The 13,599-nt window shown below is 35.3% G+C and overlaps 1 protein-coding gene across 4 annotated transcripts in view; it reads left to right on the forward strand.

Annotated features, from left to right (window-relative positions):
* Positions 1 to 13,599, forward strand: part of LOC138336277 (neuroglian-like) — a 127,281-nt gene that overhangs the window by 27,377 nt on the left and 86,305 nt on the right. Inside the window, exon 1 of one of the 4 annotated variants that reach the window (XM_069285693.1) lies at positions 132 to 543. The exons of the other annotated variants lie outside the window; for them this stretch is intronic. The gene's annotated coding sequence lies outside the window, so the exon portion shown is untranslated. Of the gene's footprint in view, positions 1 to 131; positions 544 to 13,599 lie in introns of those variants that run through there. 4 annotated transcript variants of the gene reach the window in all.

Consider the following 13,599-nt stretch of genomic DNA (forward strand, 5'->3'; position numbering starts at 1 on the left):
TGACAAATACTTTAATTATGTTCAGGTAACCTTGTTGCATGTCCAGGTATGTTCAGGTAACAGGTGTCTAACCTCGTTGCATGTCCAGGTAGCCGAGGAATATACCTGGAAGTTAGAGATTACAGGTGTTAGGCCGACTATGTCTGGTAATAATGTTCGGGGGAAGGGTCAGGTAAGGAGAGAAGGAATTAAATTAGTACGTTTAAACGTTTGGCTTACTCAGGTGGCAAAACCGCATGGGCTGACCGTGATACACTTTACAACTCGCGTGTGTATATGATATTCAGTAGAGATTGAGTAAGCATTGACACACAGGATTGTAATAACGAGACCAACTACGAAAAATGTTAAGGATTCTGCATGAAGGACGTAATACATCCACTTGGGAAATATTTGTGTAGTTGACACAAAACCGTCACATTTACAGCGAAGTTTGACAGCTGAATGGGATGTTCTGGATATGAGTTTTATAGTGTTTTAATATCCGTGCTGATACTGTCGCAATACAAACGGATCCGTAGTAATAACAAGTATATACTAAAGGTGAGTGATGGTTAACGATTTTCTTTCAGGTTTTTTCTGTCACTTGACAGAATTATAGCATTGAAATGATAGCCCAGGTATATTGCTTGTTTTCCTCACTCAACAACACACTCGTCAAATGGAAAGTATATGTTCATATATTATAAATTTTCTACCAGTATACACTTTCATTCAAGTTAATTTTACATCATAGTATATGGTCAGAAAGCAACAAAACTAAGTAGCTCTTTCTAAACGACATTTCAGATTGCTAGGAGAATTAAAATGGGGAGAAACAAAGTGACATTTATGAATCCGTAAATCTGAAATGTCCGTAAGCATATACCTGGTTAGATTAAAACCAAGGCCTTAAAAACTTCAAAGTTCTCGTAAGGAGCATGATTTAATTTAAGTGAAAGGAAAATGTTGAGTGAGGGAGTAAGATGTATTACTTGTGGAGCTGGACTGTGAATTTTATATATGGAAGAAAGTTCAAAATTAAAAAGTGTATATCTTGACTTAAAGAAGTATTATCTAAAGACTATATGATGATGAATCTCACGAATGTATTAATTATAATTACACAGTTCGCTAGCCAGCATGTAAATGGTTCAGCTGAGATTAAACCTCTCTCCCCAGTCTCCGTATTCTTTTTATTCTGATGTGTATGTGTAACAGGAGAGGAGAAAACGCAGCTGGGGTTTGAACCCAGGACCACCAAACACTAGCCGGATGCTCTATCAATTCAGCTGCTTAGTCACCGATGATCAGTCCAATTCTACTACATTCCTCGCTCCTTTCTCCATGTCTTTGTCCCTGAAGACATTAAAACTCATGCATGTCCTGTACTGATTGTACTCCCAGTGCTTGAAATAGGAATAATGGTAAGCTCACCAATTCTTTAACGGGAGAGCTGAAAATATAGTATCCAGACCGGGGTTCGAACATGGGCCCTCCGAACACTAGCCGATTGCTCTACTGATTGAGCTACTGGTCACTGTTAATCAGCTTAATCCAGTTCTACTACAAGTGGAACTGGACAAAGTTGACCATTGGTGACCAATTAATTAATATCTAGGGTCTACATTGGTGGCGTCGTTGTTTGAACCCTCAGGTCTCGGGGCTCTTCATTTTCTACTCATTGTTCCGCTCTATTACACATAGATTTGTTTTTACAGTGGACAATTTTTTTCATCTCTTTAATCACTTCCAGTAATACATGTATATATCGATGATTTTCACCTGCGACTCCAGCAGTATATCACTGTAGAAATTATCTGTCCTTCCAAGTATATTAAAGAATGTTTGATTTGAAGCCCCTCAGGACCCGAATTTATGTGTAGGAAAAGTCAACACTATATTAAATGTTTATCCGACCACAGCAGGCTTCATTTTAATCCACAATTATTAGACAGGTAAACCGTGTAAGGTCGTAATTGATTAAATCTCAGGTACGCACAGGTAAACACTTCAACAGGTAAAGCCCAAACAATGTACGTTTAAAGGACAACTTATCTGATCCATCTGTCTAAAGATGTCTGCAGTTAATTTAACAAGAGCGTGATTAAAGCCATATTTTATAAAAGATCATTAAAAGCTGGTAAACAAAGGCTTTTTCATTAAATTTGATCGGTCTCGTCAAATGTGTGTCATTACTTAGTTGTTAACGACATGTGAGAAGTTGACTCAGTGCAGATTATTTTTTACCTGCAAATTAATTGTTTGCTTTGTAATCAGATGTTTAGAAATGTTTATGGTGTATTATGCTTATATCAAAGGCAGGTGGTTGTGTGTGAGGTCAAGGTCATACCGTTAATGCAAAGTGATCATGATAGGGTGGGGTGCTTGAAGGTTCAGAAATATGGCTGCCTATGTGTGAATTGTGCAGGAATTCATTACTGCATGAATTAAACATAAAAAAGACTTTTTCAAATCTTATTTCAAGAATAAAATGATGTTATCGAATGTTATATAATTTACATAATGTCTGACATTCTACCACTATTTATTTAATTTCACTTCTGGTTGTACTGTCCATGTGGTTGAAGTGTGTGACATTCTTCAATCCCCAGAGCCCTGTTACGATGGGACATCATGTGGCAATTAAAATGGTTGATATATTCTGTTATTCTATCACTGACCCTCTAACCATTGGCTCTAGTTTGCAAAATTTTGAATCTTGAATTCTACTCTGGTGACAAAATATAGGGTGTACTCCATTTCATCAAATTAGCCCAATGGTAAAGTTTTGTAACACTTACCAAAGGAATTTTACTTCAAAACCTCAAACTTATATATGATATCTTGACTCATGCATCCCTGAAAACTCATTTGAGATTTTCTAACCCAAATAAGGCTATGAAATATCGGGTGAATGAGTTAATGCCATAAGGTCACCAAGAACATGAGTATATTTCAAACTGAAGGTATGGCATGTTATTACATCACAAAATAGTTTTTGAATTATGAATGAGTCGAGAGGGATGGTGCATCTTTGTCATCCTGTGTGGCTTATAGGGGCTGTAAACTGATCCCTAACCAACAGGATTGGTGTCAGGTGTAACATGTCACTGTAACATGTCACCTGTACATCAGGTCCAAACACTTTCTCTGTCTCATGCAATACACAAAAGGTACCGTAAATGTTCTCAAAGTTTGGTTATAAAATATCACCTGTACATCATGGAAAAACACTTTCTCTGTCTCATCCAATACACAAAAGATACAGTAAATATTCTCAAAGTTTGATTATATAATATGTCCAAGCACTATCTCTGTGGCTGCCCCATCTACTCTATAGACAATACACAAAAGGTACTGTAAATGTTCTCAAAGTTTGATTACAAAAATATGTCTAAGCACTATCTTTGTGGCTGCCTCATCTTTTATATAGACCAATGCACAAAAGGTAACGTAAATGTTCTTAAAATTTGATGATAAAATATCACCTGTACACTGGATCCAAACACTTTCTCTGCCTCACCAATACACAAAAGGTACAGTAAATATTCTCAAAGTTTGATTATATATGTCCAAGCACTATCTTTGTGGCTGCCCCATTTACTATATAGACAATACACAAAAGGTACCGTAAATGTTCTCAAAGTTTGATTACAAAATATGTCCAAGCACTATCTCTGTGGCTGCTCCATCTACTATATAGACCAATGCACAAAAGGTACCGTAAATGTTCTCAAAGTTTGATTACAAAATATGTCCAAGCACTATCTCTGTGGCTGCCTCATCTCCTATATAGACCAATGCACAAAAGGTAACGTAAATGTTCTCAAAGTTTTATTACAAAATATGTCCAAGCACTATCTCTGTGGCTGCCCCATCTCCTATATAGACCAATGCACAAAAGGTAACGTAAATGTTCTCAAAGTTTGATTATAAAATACCACCTGTGCATCATGGCCAAACGCATTCTCTGTCTCATCCAATACACAAAAGGTACCGTAAATGTTCTCAAAGTTTTATTACAAAATATGTCCAAGCACTATCTCTGTGGCTGCCTCATCTCCTATATAGACCAATGCACAAAAGGTAACATAAATGTTCTCAAAGTTTGATTATAAAATATGTCCAAGCACTATCTCTGTGGCTGCATCATCTCAATACACAAAAGGTACTGTAAATGTTCTCAAAGTCTGATTATAAACTATCACTTGTATAACAGTTCCAACCACTTTCTCTGCGGTTGTCATAAAGTGTACTGCACATGTTCCCAAAGTTTAATTGTACCCTTCAATTCCTTCCACTTTCTCTTCTTCATCTCCCATATAATCCAATACTCAATAGCTATCATTAATGTACCAAAAATTTGATTATCCATAAATGACAATTATATAAAAGTCACTTCATTGTAAGGAGACTGCATGTCTCATCTCTTGTATACCAATACACATTAGTCTACCGTAAATGTCCGCAAAGCTTGATTTCTTTAAATGTCAGCTGATTATTGGCACCAAACACTTTCTCTAGCTGTCAGCTAAAGATTGTAGAGAGCTAATGGCTAAAGAGGAAGTCCTTGAAGCAAGCAAAGACTGTGCAGTGGGAAGAAAATATAAATAGTCATCTTGACTTTTGTGGAAAGTTTGTATTTGAGAAGTATATGTATCATTTTTAACTATACAAATTTTCAGTGATTTACAGTAAGATTGAGTGACAGTATGAAACATGGAGGACCAGCTATCTGAGCCCCAAGTGATGATTACATTTATTGGAGAGAGTGTGCAGACAAACTGTAGCCACCTTGAGCTATTATAGAACAAACTACAGCCAGGGGTATTGTGACAATCACATAGACTGCCTTTCTTGTTTTTCCTTAGACTGCCTTTCTTGTGTTTCCTACCCCCAGTAAATGAGGGAGGCCACCCTGACATTGGGGTCATTATAGATCTGTCAGCCATTAAGGGCTCCTGTGGTGCTGACCCAGTTTTTGAGGATGTTTTTTTTAAGACATCTTTGGATTATGTGATTATTAACATTAACAGGTTGGTAATTGTATAGTGATGATACTGAAATGTCTCTGGTTTTATAGAGTTGACATACATTAATTATAAGGCTGCTGTGAAGCTATTTCGGCCATCTATTCCTTAAAGATGCTCCACCGCCGACAGAGCATAAATGATATTCATTATTTGAACAATAATTGGTGTTTAATCGTGTATAATATATGTCTAATTAACACAGAAAATGATATAAAATAATTAATTTTGCTTTGGTGCATGCACAATCAGTACTTCATTCCATATAGGATATAGTGCCACAGATTTTTTTCGTGATGCACTTAATTATTTTTCATACTTTTAACTTGAAGTAAAATTAGAAGCTCAAACTTTTCAATGTTGGTAATGGTAACTGGATTATTAAATAAATATAGATCAGGTATAAGAGGTAGAGGAATCCAGAGTTCACAGAGAAAAACCACCAACCAACTATGACTAGAAATTAGCATTAGGCTGCCCCACGTGGGTTTTGTATCCATCGATGACCCAGAGGTTTAATGTTTTAGGAACACTTTATCCATTTAATTCCGACCCTCAACAGCCCATTTAATTCCAGACATTTTAACAGTTTATCCTATTGGACCTTTTATAATCCATTTATCATAGATTTATCTAATCCACTTATAATCAACTGTAATCCATTTATAGTGATAATCCACTTTTAAAAGATTTTCAAAATAAGTATATATTGTATAAAGATTATTGAATAAACAATAATTAATTTCCATTCAAAGAAATATCTGACACTGTACAGGAAAAAGTCTCTTAAAAGATCATTGTTCATCTCTGTATAAAGACCACCTGCTTAATAAGACCTCTTTTTTGGAGTTCCAAATGGCCAGTTTTATCCCAATCTTACCAGTGTAATTATAACAGAGGTCATATATTCACTATCTCTGCTAGGAATTGAACACGGGACCTCAGGTTTACTTAAGTCCTGTGCTCAACCATCGCTCAACCGATCGCTCAACCATCACTCAACCATCGCTCAACCACCCATCGCTCAACCATCACTCAACCATCGCTCAACCCATCGAGCTAGAGTTCTCGGTAGCAGAGTTGTATATATTGCGGCTAGTATTGACCAATGTTACATACTCCCCCTCCGGAAAATACTCTTCCTCAAGTTTCCGGGGGTTGACAGTGATGCTGGTGAGGCATGACTGAGTATCATTATTATATAGGTGTCAATATAACAGGGCACATGATTCTACATTAAAGGTAACCACTGCCTTCTTTAATGTTTTAATTTGTGACCTCTAGAGTACTAGTTTTATGCTCAACCAATCTATAATGAGTGTAGCCTTGTAAGAGACCATTTTTCGTTTCCCTGTGTGGTCTTTTTAGACAGGTTTAACCATATGTGAATTACTAACACCATGCATTTGTGACAGGATTAATTTACACTTATTGGTTTTCTGGGGCTTAATCCACAGAATCATATCTTCGAAGTACCAAAAAATTTTTTATTTAAAGTACATTTGATAGTGATATTTATTAACAAACACATGTTTTCAGATACTAGCTTTCTGCACCTCCTAGAAATAGCACATCCTTGAATGATCCTGACTCTTAATAGGACAAAAAAAGAAAACCGAACCAGCAATATATTTCATAAATATCACTCTCAAATCTCCCTGTGTTTATAATATTACACATGACAACATTGTAATTCATCGTGCGACCTTTTTAGACCAGTATTAGTAAAACACTAGCGGTATAGTCAAAAAGAAAAAGAAATTGCTTTTAAATGTTATATCTTTAATTTTCTAAATAATCGACAAGAAGATACAATTGTGGAATTGTTTTCTGGGTTCAGAACTATTAATGGCGGTACTGTTTTGTAGTTATCAACCAAGGTTGTTGTCAGTTATGCCCCAGAGAGAGGGTTTCAATGATCGCGTTGTCGTGGATTATGTTGTAATGGAAATCGTGAGCTTTTAGGATTGGAACACAAGATATTGAAAGCTGTGTACACCTATGACTTCTTCGGTGCATACGTACTTCACACTTCCAAATCCTGTACACTGATCACCAACATGTATATAGAAGTACATGATGATAAGATTTTGCTGTTAAAGCACTCCCAGAGGTTGTTCACCTTTATATAACAAAACCTTTGTATGAGGACCTGCATTTAAAACCTATAGCAAACAAAAACCAGTTTATAAAGTTAACCTTTATCGCCCCAAAACCACAGTAATAGAAAAGTCCAAACACAGGTGAAGAAACTGCCTATAGAGACCACCTATATACAAAACCTGTCTATCTATAAAGGCCACTTCTAAAACAAAAACCTGTTTTTAAAGACCACCTAGATAGCAAAAACCTAATGCAACTTGGATAACAAAAACCTGTCTATAATGACCACACATATTAAAAAAAAAACTGTCTATAAAGGCCACTTCTAAAACAAAACCTGTTTATAAAGACCACCTAGATAACAAAACCTGTTTATAAAGACCACCTAGATAACAAAAACCTAAGGCAACCTGGATAACAAAAACCTGTCTATAATGACCACACACATAAAAAAAATTCTATAAGGGCCACACATATAACAAAACCTGTCTATAAAGGTCTATAAAGGCCACCTAGATAACAAAAACCTGTCTATAAAGGATATCCTTATAACCAAACTTGTCTATAAAGGTCACCTAGATAACAGAAACCTCTGTATAAAGGCCATGTATGTAATAACAACTTGTCTATAAAGACCACATATATAATAAAAACCTGTCTATATAGACCAGCTAGATAAAAAACTGTCTATAAAAGGCCATTGATATATAACAAACACCTGTCTATTAAGGATATCTTTACAACCAAACTTATCTAGAAAGGCCACCTAAATAACAGAAACCTCTGTATAAAGGCCATGTATGTAATAACAACCTGTCTTTTATGACCACTTTGATAACGAGAAGCTATTTGTATAGCAGTCATTTTATAAAAAGCTTCTATCTACATATATGATCCAACTACTAAAATCTGGCTATATGTTGTATGTAACATGCGATAAATCAGTGTTCAGTTTAACCATAAAATAAACAAACAAAAAACATTGACATGCCTCTGTATATAATATACAGGATGCTCAAAGTTAATATAAAGAAGATGGACAAAGATTATTCTGGGAGCATGTTTAATGTGGTTGGTCTGAGTGACATCCGAGGTAAATGACATTAGCTAGGGTTGATGAACCAGTCTAATTAATATTAACGAGATAACGAAGTAGATAAAACAGTATATATACATTATCATCAGTACATACTGTTTGTGTAAATGAGACCTTGGACTGCCACATGGGGAATTACAGTGAGAGTACAGGATACTTATAGTAAACAAACCAGTACTTCAAAGGGAATATATTTCTGTATGAATGTGATTTGTGGTGATGTGTCCCTCAGTGAGATTAATTGACTCGGTGATTAAGAGGAGTTTGGTAATGACAGATCTGTACGAAGATATGAGTCTTTTAATAACAGATTTGTACAATGATTTTGTATTTTGAGCAAAAATATTAATAAAATTTGTAATTATGGTTTATTGATGTTGTCATGGCAACATGGAAGTCTCTATTGGGGATTCGAGAAATTGATTGGAAGCTTTGTGTGTACAGTTTCTGAGATGTTTCCTTTCACACGTGAAGAGTTATACATTTTGTCTGTGTGTTAGGTTTATGTTTTAAGTTCTATAAACAGTGAAGTTCATGTAGGTTGATGTCAGGTATTTGTGGTAGAGAAAAATCAGAGTTCATCGAGAAAAACCACAGGTCTAGATGACCAGAATTTCTCGCAACTAGTGACCCCAAATTACCATGAAGTGTTAAAAAAATTGTTTGTTTTGTAATCTAATGTCTTTTGAGTCTTTATACCTACCGCAACAAAGTTAAAGGGGGCATTCTGGAATCGCGTTTTCCGTCTCTCTGTCGACAAAACTTTTTCCAGCAAACTATTAATTATTTGAAACTGATTTTGATAAAATTTGGTACACAGAACCCTGACATAAAGTGGAGTTGAGTAAACATACTAGGATTCTGCAATGTCCCTTATTAATGGAGTTATTAGGAAATTTGTGCAGTAGGGGGTATTAGTCGTCCACTCTGGCGACAGTTCTAGTTTAAGTTTGTTAGTGTTGCATGCCCCATTATGAAATGAGGGTGATTATGTAGTATGACCCATGGCTGGTCCATCTTCAATTTCCCCTCCTGAGTTTATATGGTGCTAGTGGCATTTGAAAGTCTTACGTACCTTTAATATGTAGATATTGAACTCCTTTAAATGCTGAGACATCTTAGAGAGAGACTTGGGCTTATTTTAGGTATAACTATATTTGGTGATAAATCTTTATTCTGCATGGTACCTATCTACAAAGTTCATAACCATTCACAAATCTTCATCGCTTTGATTCAACAGATTTAAATCATTTTCGCCAAAGATATCCTTTAAGCTAACAGATTGACATTCCAACATAATTATATTGATGGTAGGCATTCTTTGTCTTTCATTCATTCAGTTGGATTTTTCTGTATCAAAGGAAATTTGATTATTTAGATATCTGGAATGGAAGCTACTTTATATAGCCATTTATCACAATGCCTCATTCACCCCTGAAGATACATTTAAGCTCTTCTAAATCAAAAACTAGGACAGTTCATTATTAATTTCCAGGGGTGAATAAGATAAAACAACTTATAAATATTTACATTCTTTAATTTGATCACGACTCCGGGAGATCTAAAGAAGTTGCATAGAGTTCCATAATTTGGTCCATAGATTGATTTGAAACCTTTTTATGTTTGTATGTGGTTTGAATTTTTTATCTACAGAAGTAAAAACCTGCCATGGAAATATCCCGTTGGACCTCCAAGTTATATCTTTTATCTCCTTAGTACATACATGGATCGTCGCGTGAAGACATGCATGTGGTTAGCTTCTTGATCTGCCATAATTCTGATATTTTCATTAGCTTGGATTAAATACGATCAATAGATAAGAGAGTTCTATCTTCTATGTCTAATAAACTCAATAGTGTATTTCATACTATCTACTTTGCAGTACTTTGCTTGGTAGACTCTTGCAGTCATATCTTTTTATGGTCAGGATATATTTGGAGATCATGGTAAACTTTTTAAGTTTTTGCATGAAAATTGATTTAGAAATCAAAATTAAACATTTTAATATTAAATTAAGTAAAAAGGTCAAGTGTTAGAATGATGTTTTATTATCAAATTGCAGGTTTCTTGTTTAAATCACAGCTAAACTGATGACATGGTATACATTTATCCTCTGTGTAGCATCAATTGTTGAATTAAACATTTCATTTAAGGTCACAGCCTGGTTCAACTAGTCAAACTTCGCCTTGAGCAACTTCTTCTAAATAACGAAAGATTCATGCCCGTGTACCCTTTAAAATTGTTACAGTATGAAAATCCATTTAGATGCTGTGCATCCTCAATCATTATTATGTAGAGATTTTATACAGAAGGTAAATGTGACCGATACGTTTCCCGGAGTCTGCTATTTGTATTGATCCTGTCTTCTGTTCCATGGAAACCGGATTGTAAACCCCAGCCTGGGAGAGTTTATCCGGCCAACAATATCGATGAAATGCAGATGATTGCATCGTGCATTACATATCAGCCATTAAAACATGTTTTATACTGTATTTTTATCACTCTCGCCCCAGAACTGGAGATAGCACAGTAAAGGTCAAATTTACATAAAACCAACGATCCTGCATGTCTCTAATAACATGTCGTTATCCAGTCTGGTAGAATTTGAATTCATTTTTGCGAGATTTTGTTTTTATGATTCATTGGTACAAACAGTTCAGTTGATAGTCAAGTTTTTTGTGAGGAATCAGAACTCGGAATGATTTATTTTATATTAGGCTTATATTTTCATTAGTATTTTTACAGATCATTAACAGTAATATTTATCCGTACTAAAAATATCCTTTGTTTGAGATAAACAAGACATGAAGTCTTTTTGAACAATTAGAAGGCAACATCTTTCAAAATAAAAATGCTATCATTACGTAGATAAGCCATCTTAATAATAGAAGAGCAAGTCATGATTCTGTTTCTGAGGGTAAAAATACTAATAAATTTCTCTTGTGTATGATACGGGATTACAAACTTTAACGTCATTTGACTTTTTCATTCTGCTGAACAGATAACCGGTGGTTTATATGACAATGCATTGTTTGAATCACTGACATGATAAACTTCAAAAACAATACATTAAATGTGTAACAGGAGAGGAGAAAATGTAGCGGCCAGACCGGGATTCGAACCCGGGACCCTCAGAATACTAGCCGAGTGCTCTACCGACTGAGCTACCTGGTCACCGATGATCGACCCAGTCCAATCCCGCTACACTCCTCCCTCCTTTCTCGAAGTCTTCGCCCTCGAAGACACACGAGACCCTTCCAAACACCACCACCGTGGGTTATTTAGTTGGGCGCCAATTCTGTAACAGGAGAGGAGAAAATGTAGCGGCCAGACCGGGATTCGAACCCGGGACCCTCAGAATACTAGCCGAGTGCTCTACCGACTGAGCTACCTGGTCACCGATGATCGACCCAGTCCAATCCCGCTACAAATGTTATTTGGGGCAATAATGGGTGAGTGATTAAGATGTCCCACATATCACCACAAGCCCTACATTTCTGGGTCACAAGTTCAAATCCCATTTGAGGCAGTTGGTAGGTACTAACTGCTGGTCATTAGTTTTTCTCTGAGTACTCCGGCTTTCCTCCACCTTCAAAACCTGGCATATCCTTCAATGATTCTTGGACCTTAAACCAGACAAAACAGGGCTTTCAGTTTTACTCACTTATATCCTAAAAATGACATATCACTTTCATAATTACAACAACTTGAAGTATATTGTTGGTTAGAAAGTGTTGATAAAACTTAATTCACATGCTCCTTTACGCTGTTGACTACAAGAGGGGTGAATGAATGTGTTGGTCTTTAGTTAAGTGGGTGTATATATATAAATTTACTTATCAAATTCTTATCTTGCGGTTTAATGCACCATTTACTATATATATTCATGCATGTCGTTTATTTACATATTTTTTTTGCATAAAATTGCTTATCATCACTTGCTCTTACACATGGTCATTCTGTCAAACTACTCAGGAGCTTTAATATGATAGGTATAACAGAAATGATGATTCCTGCACACCCTATTCCAGTTTTCCTATTCCAATTATGATTGTTTGACCTAATAACTCTCGATATATTTCTACACTCTAGTCTGGTTTTTCCATACTTACTCTGATTTTGATAACTTTTCTAAAGTCATGTTCCTCCGATTTTTATCTTGTTCAAATGTGTCCACCCAGAAATGGTTCATCATTTCTGAGATGTTTATTGCCAAAAGGTGGATGCTATCAATTTTATTTTTCTCTTATCAATAATTTTCGTATGTGTAGCTTTATTTTAGTTCAAGTGAAATGGAAACCATATCGAAATGAAGCTTGCTCAGAAAAGGTGAAGAAATGCTCTTTAGTTCGAGTTACTAAAAGGAGATATAGAAACGAGATAATTACCATCAATATTTATCTAGTGCATGATCTTAAAAGTCTGTCTCAACTTGAACGTGCATTAAAGATCCTAAAATTCACACAAAATTATTGGAACTCACTTTAAATCTATGAATACTATGATTACTCAGGGTTTGATAATGGTCCAGACTTCAGAAAACATATCGTAAAAATAACATAATATCTTTTAAGCCATTCCATCATCCATTCTATTTTGACACCCTCTAGTTACTGATAACCGCTTTATTTTCATGAGATATTCAAATTTTCGCGTAATTTCATAAGAGCGCTCGAACACAAATTAAAATGTTTCGCGAATAATTGCATGATTACCAGTAAAATTCAATTGATCAGATTTTTAAGTAATCCGTATAAGCTGTAATAATGAAGACGAAAAAAAATTGTATGTATGAAAAATAAAATTGTTTATAATATTCAGTTTATAATAGTAATTCTGCTTTGGATGATATATTATTATATTACATTAAAGTTACATAAATCCATGCAATTACTTTAGCATTATTTGATTAAACATATCTTTATTGATCATTGAATTACCCATACATGCTGAATGAAATTTAAATGAATATTCCAGAAATATATGCAAGTGTTTTTTGTTCATTTCAAATTGTTGATCATTTCAAAACCGTTGACACTTAAAAGCTTTAAAGAAAAGCCATTCAGAAGGCGTGGCGTATAAAAAACTCCCAATCTTTCTGCCCTACTGGCTCAGAGATTTAAATTAAACCTTTATCTGCATTTCTGAAATTGTTCAGTTTATATTTTTCTGGCTTTAATTTCAGACTGTCAACAGCATGCAAAGTTTAATCATTTACAAAAAATACGGTCGGTTCATCTGTTCGTTAATGTCTATGTGTAATCAGGTGAGAAGATGGCCTCGTACAGATATCCAGCTATCAACTATACCGTTATTGTACTCTGTGTCGTGAACAAGCTGCCCGCGTAATGGCAGATATCTTAAGATTTGTACGGTGAATAAGCTGTC

Source organism: Argopecten irradians, chromosome 12 (genome assembly GCF_041381155.1).
Source record: "Argopecten irradians isolate NY chromosome 12, Ai_NY, whole genome shotgun sequence".
Classification (NCBI taxonomy): domain Eukaryota; kingdom Metazoa; phylum Mollusca; class Bivalvia; order Pectinida; family Pectinidae; genus Argopecten; species Argopecten irradians.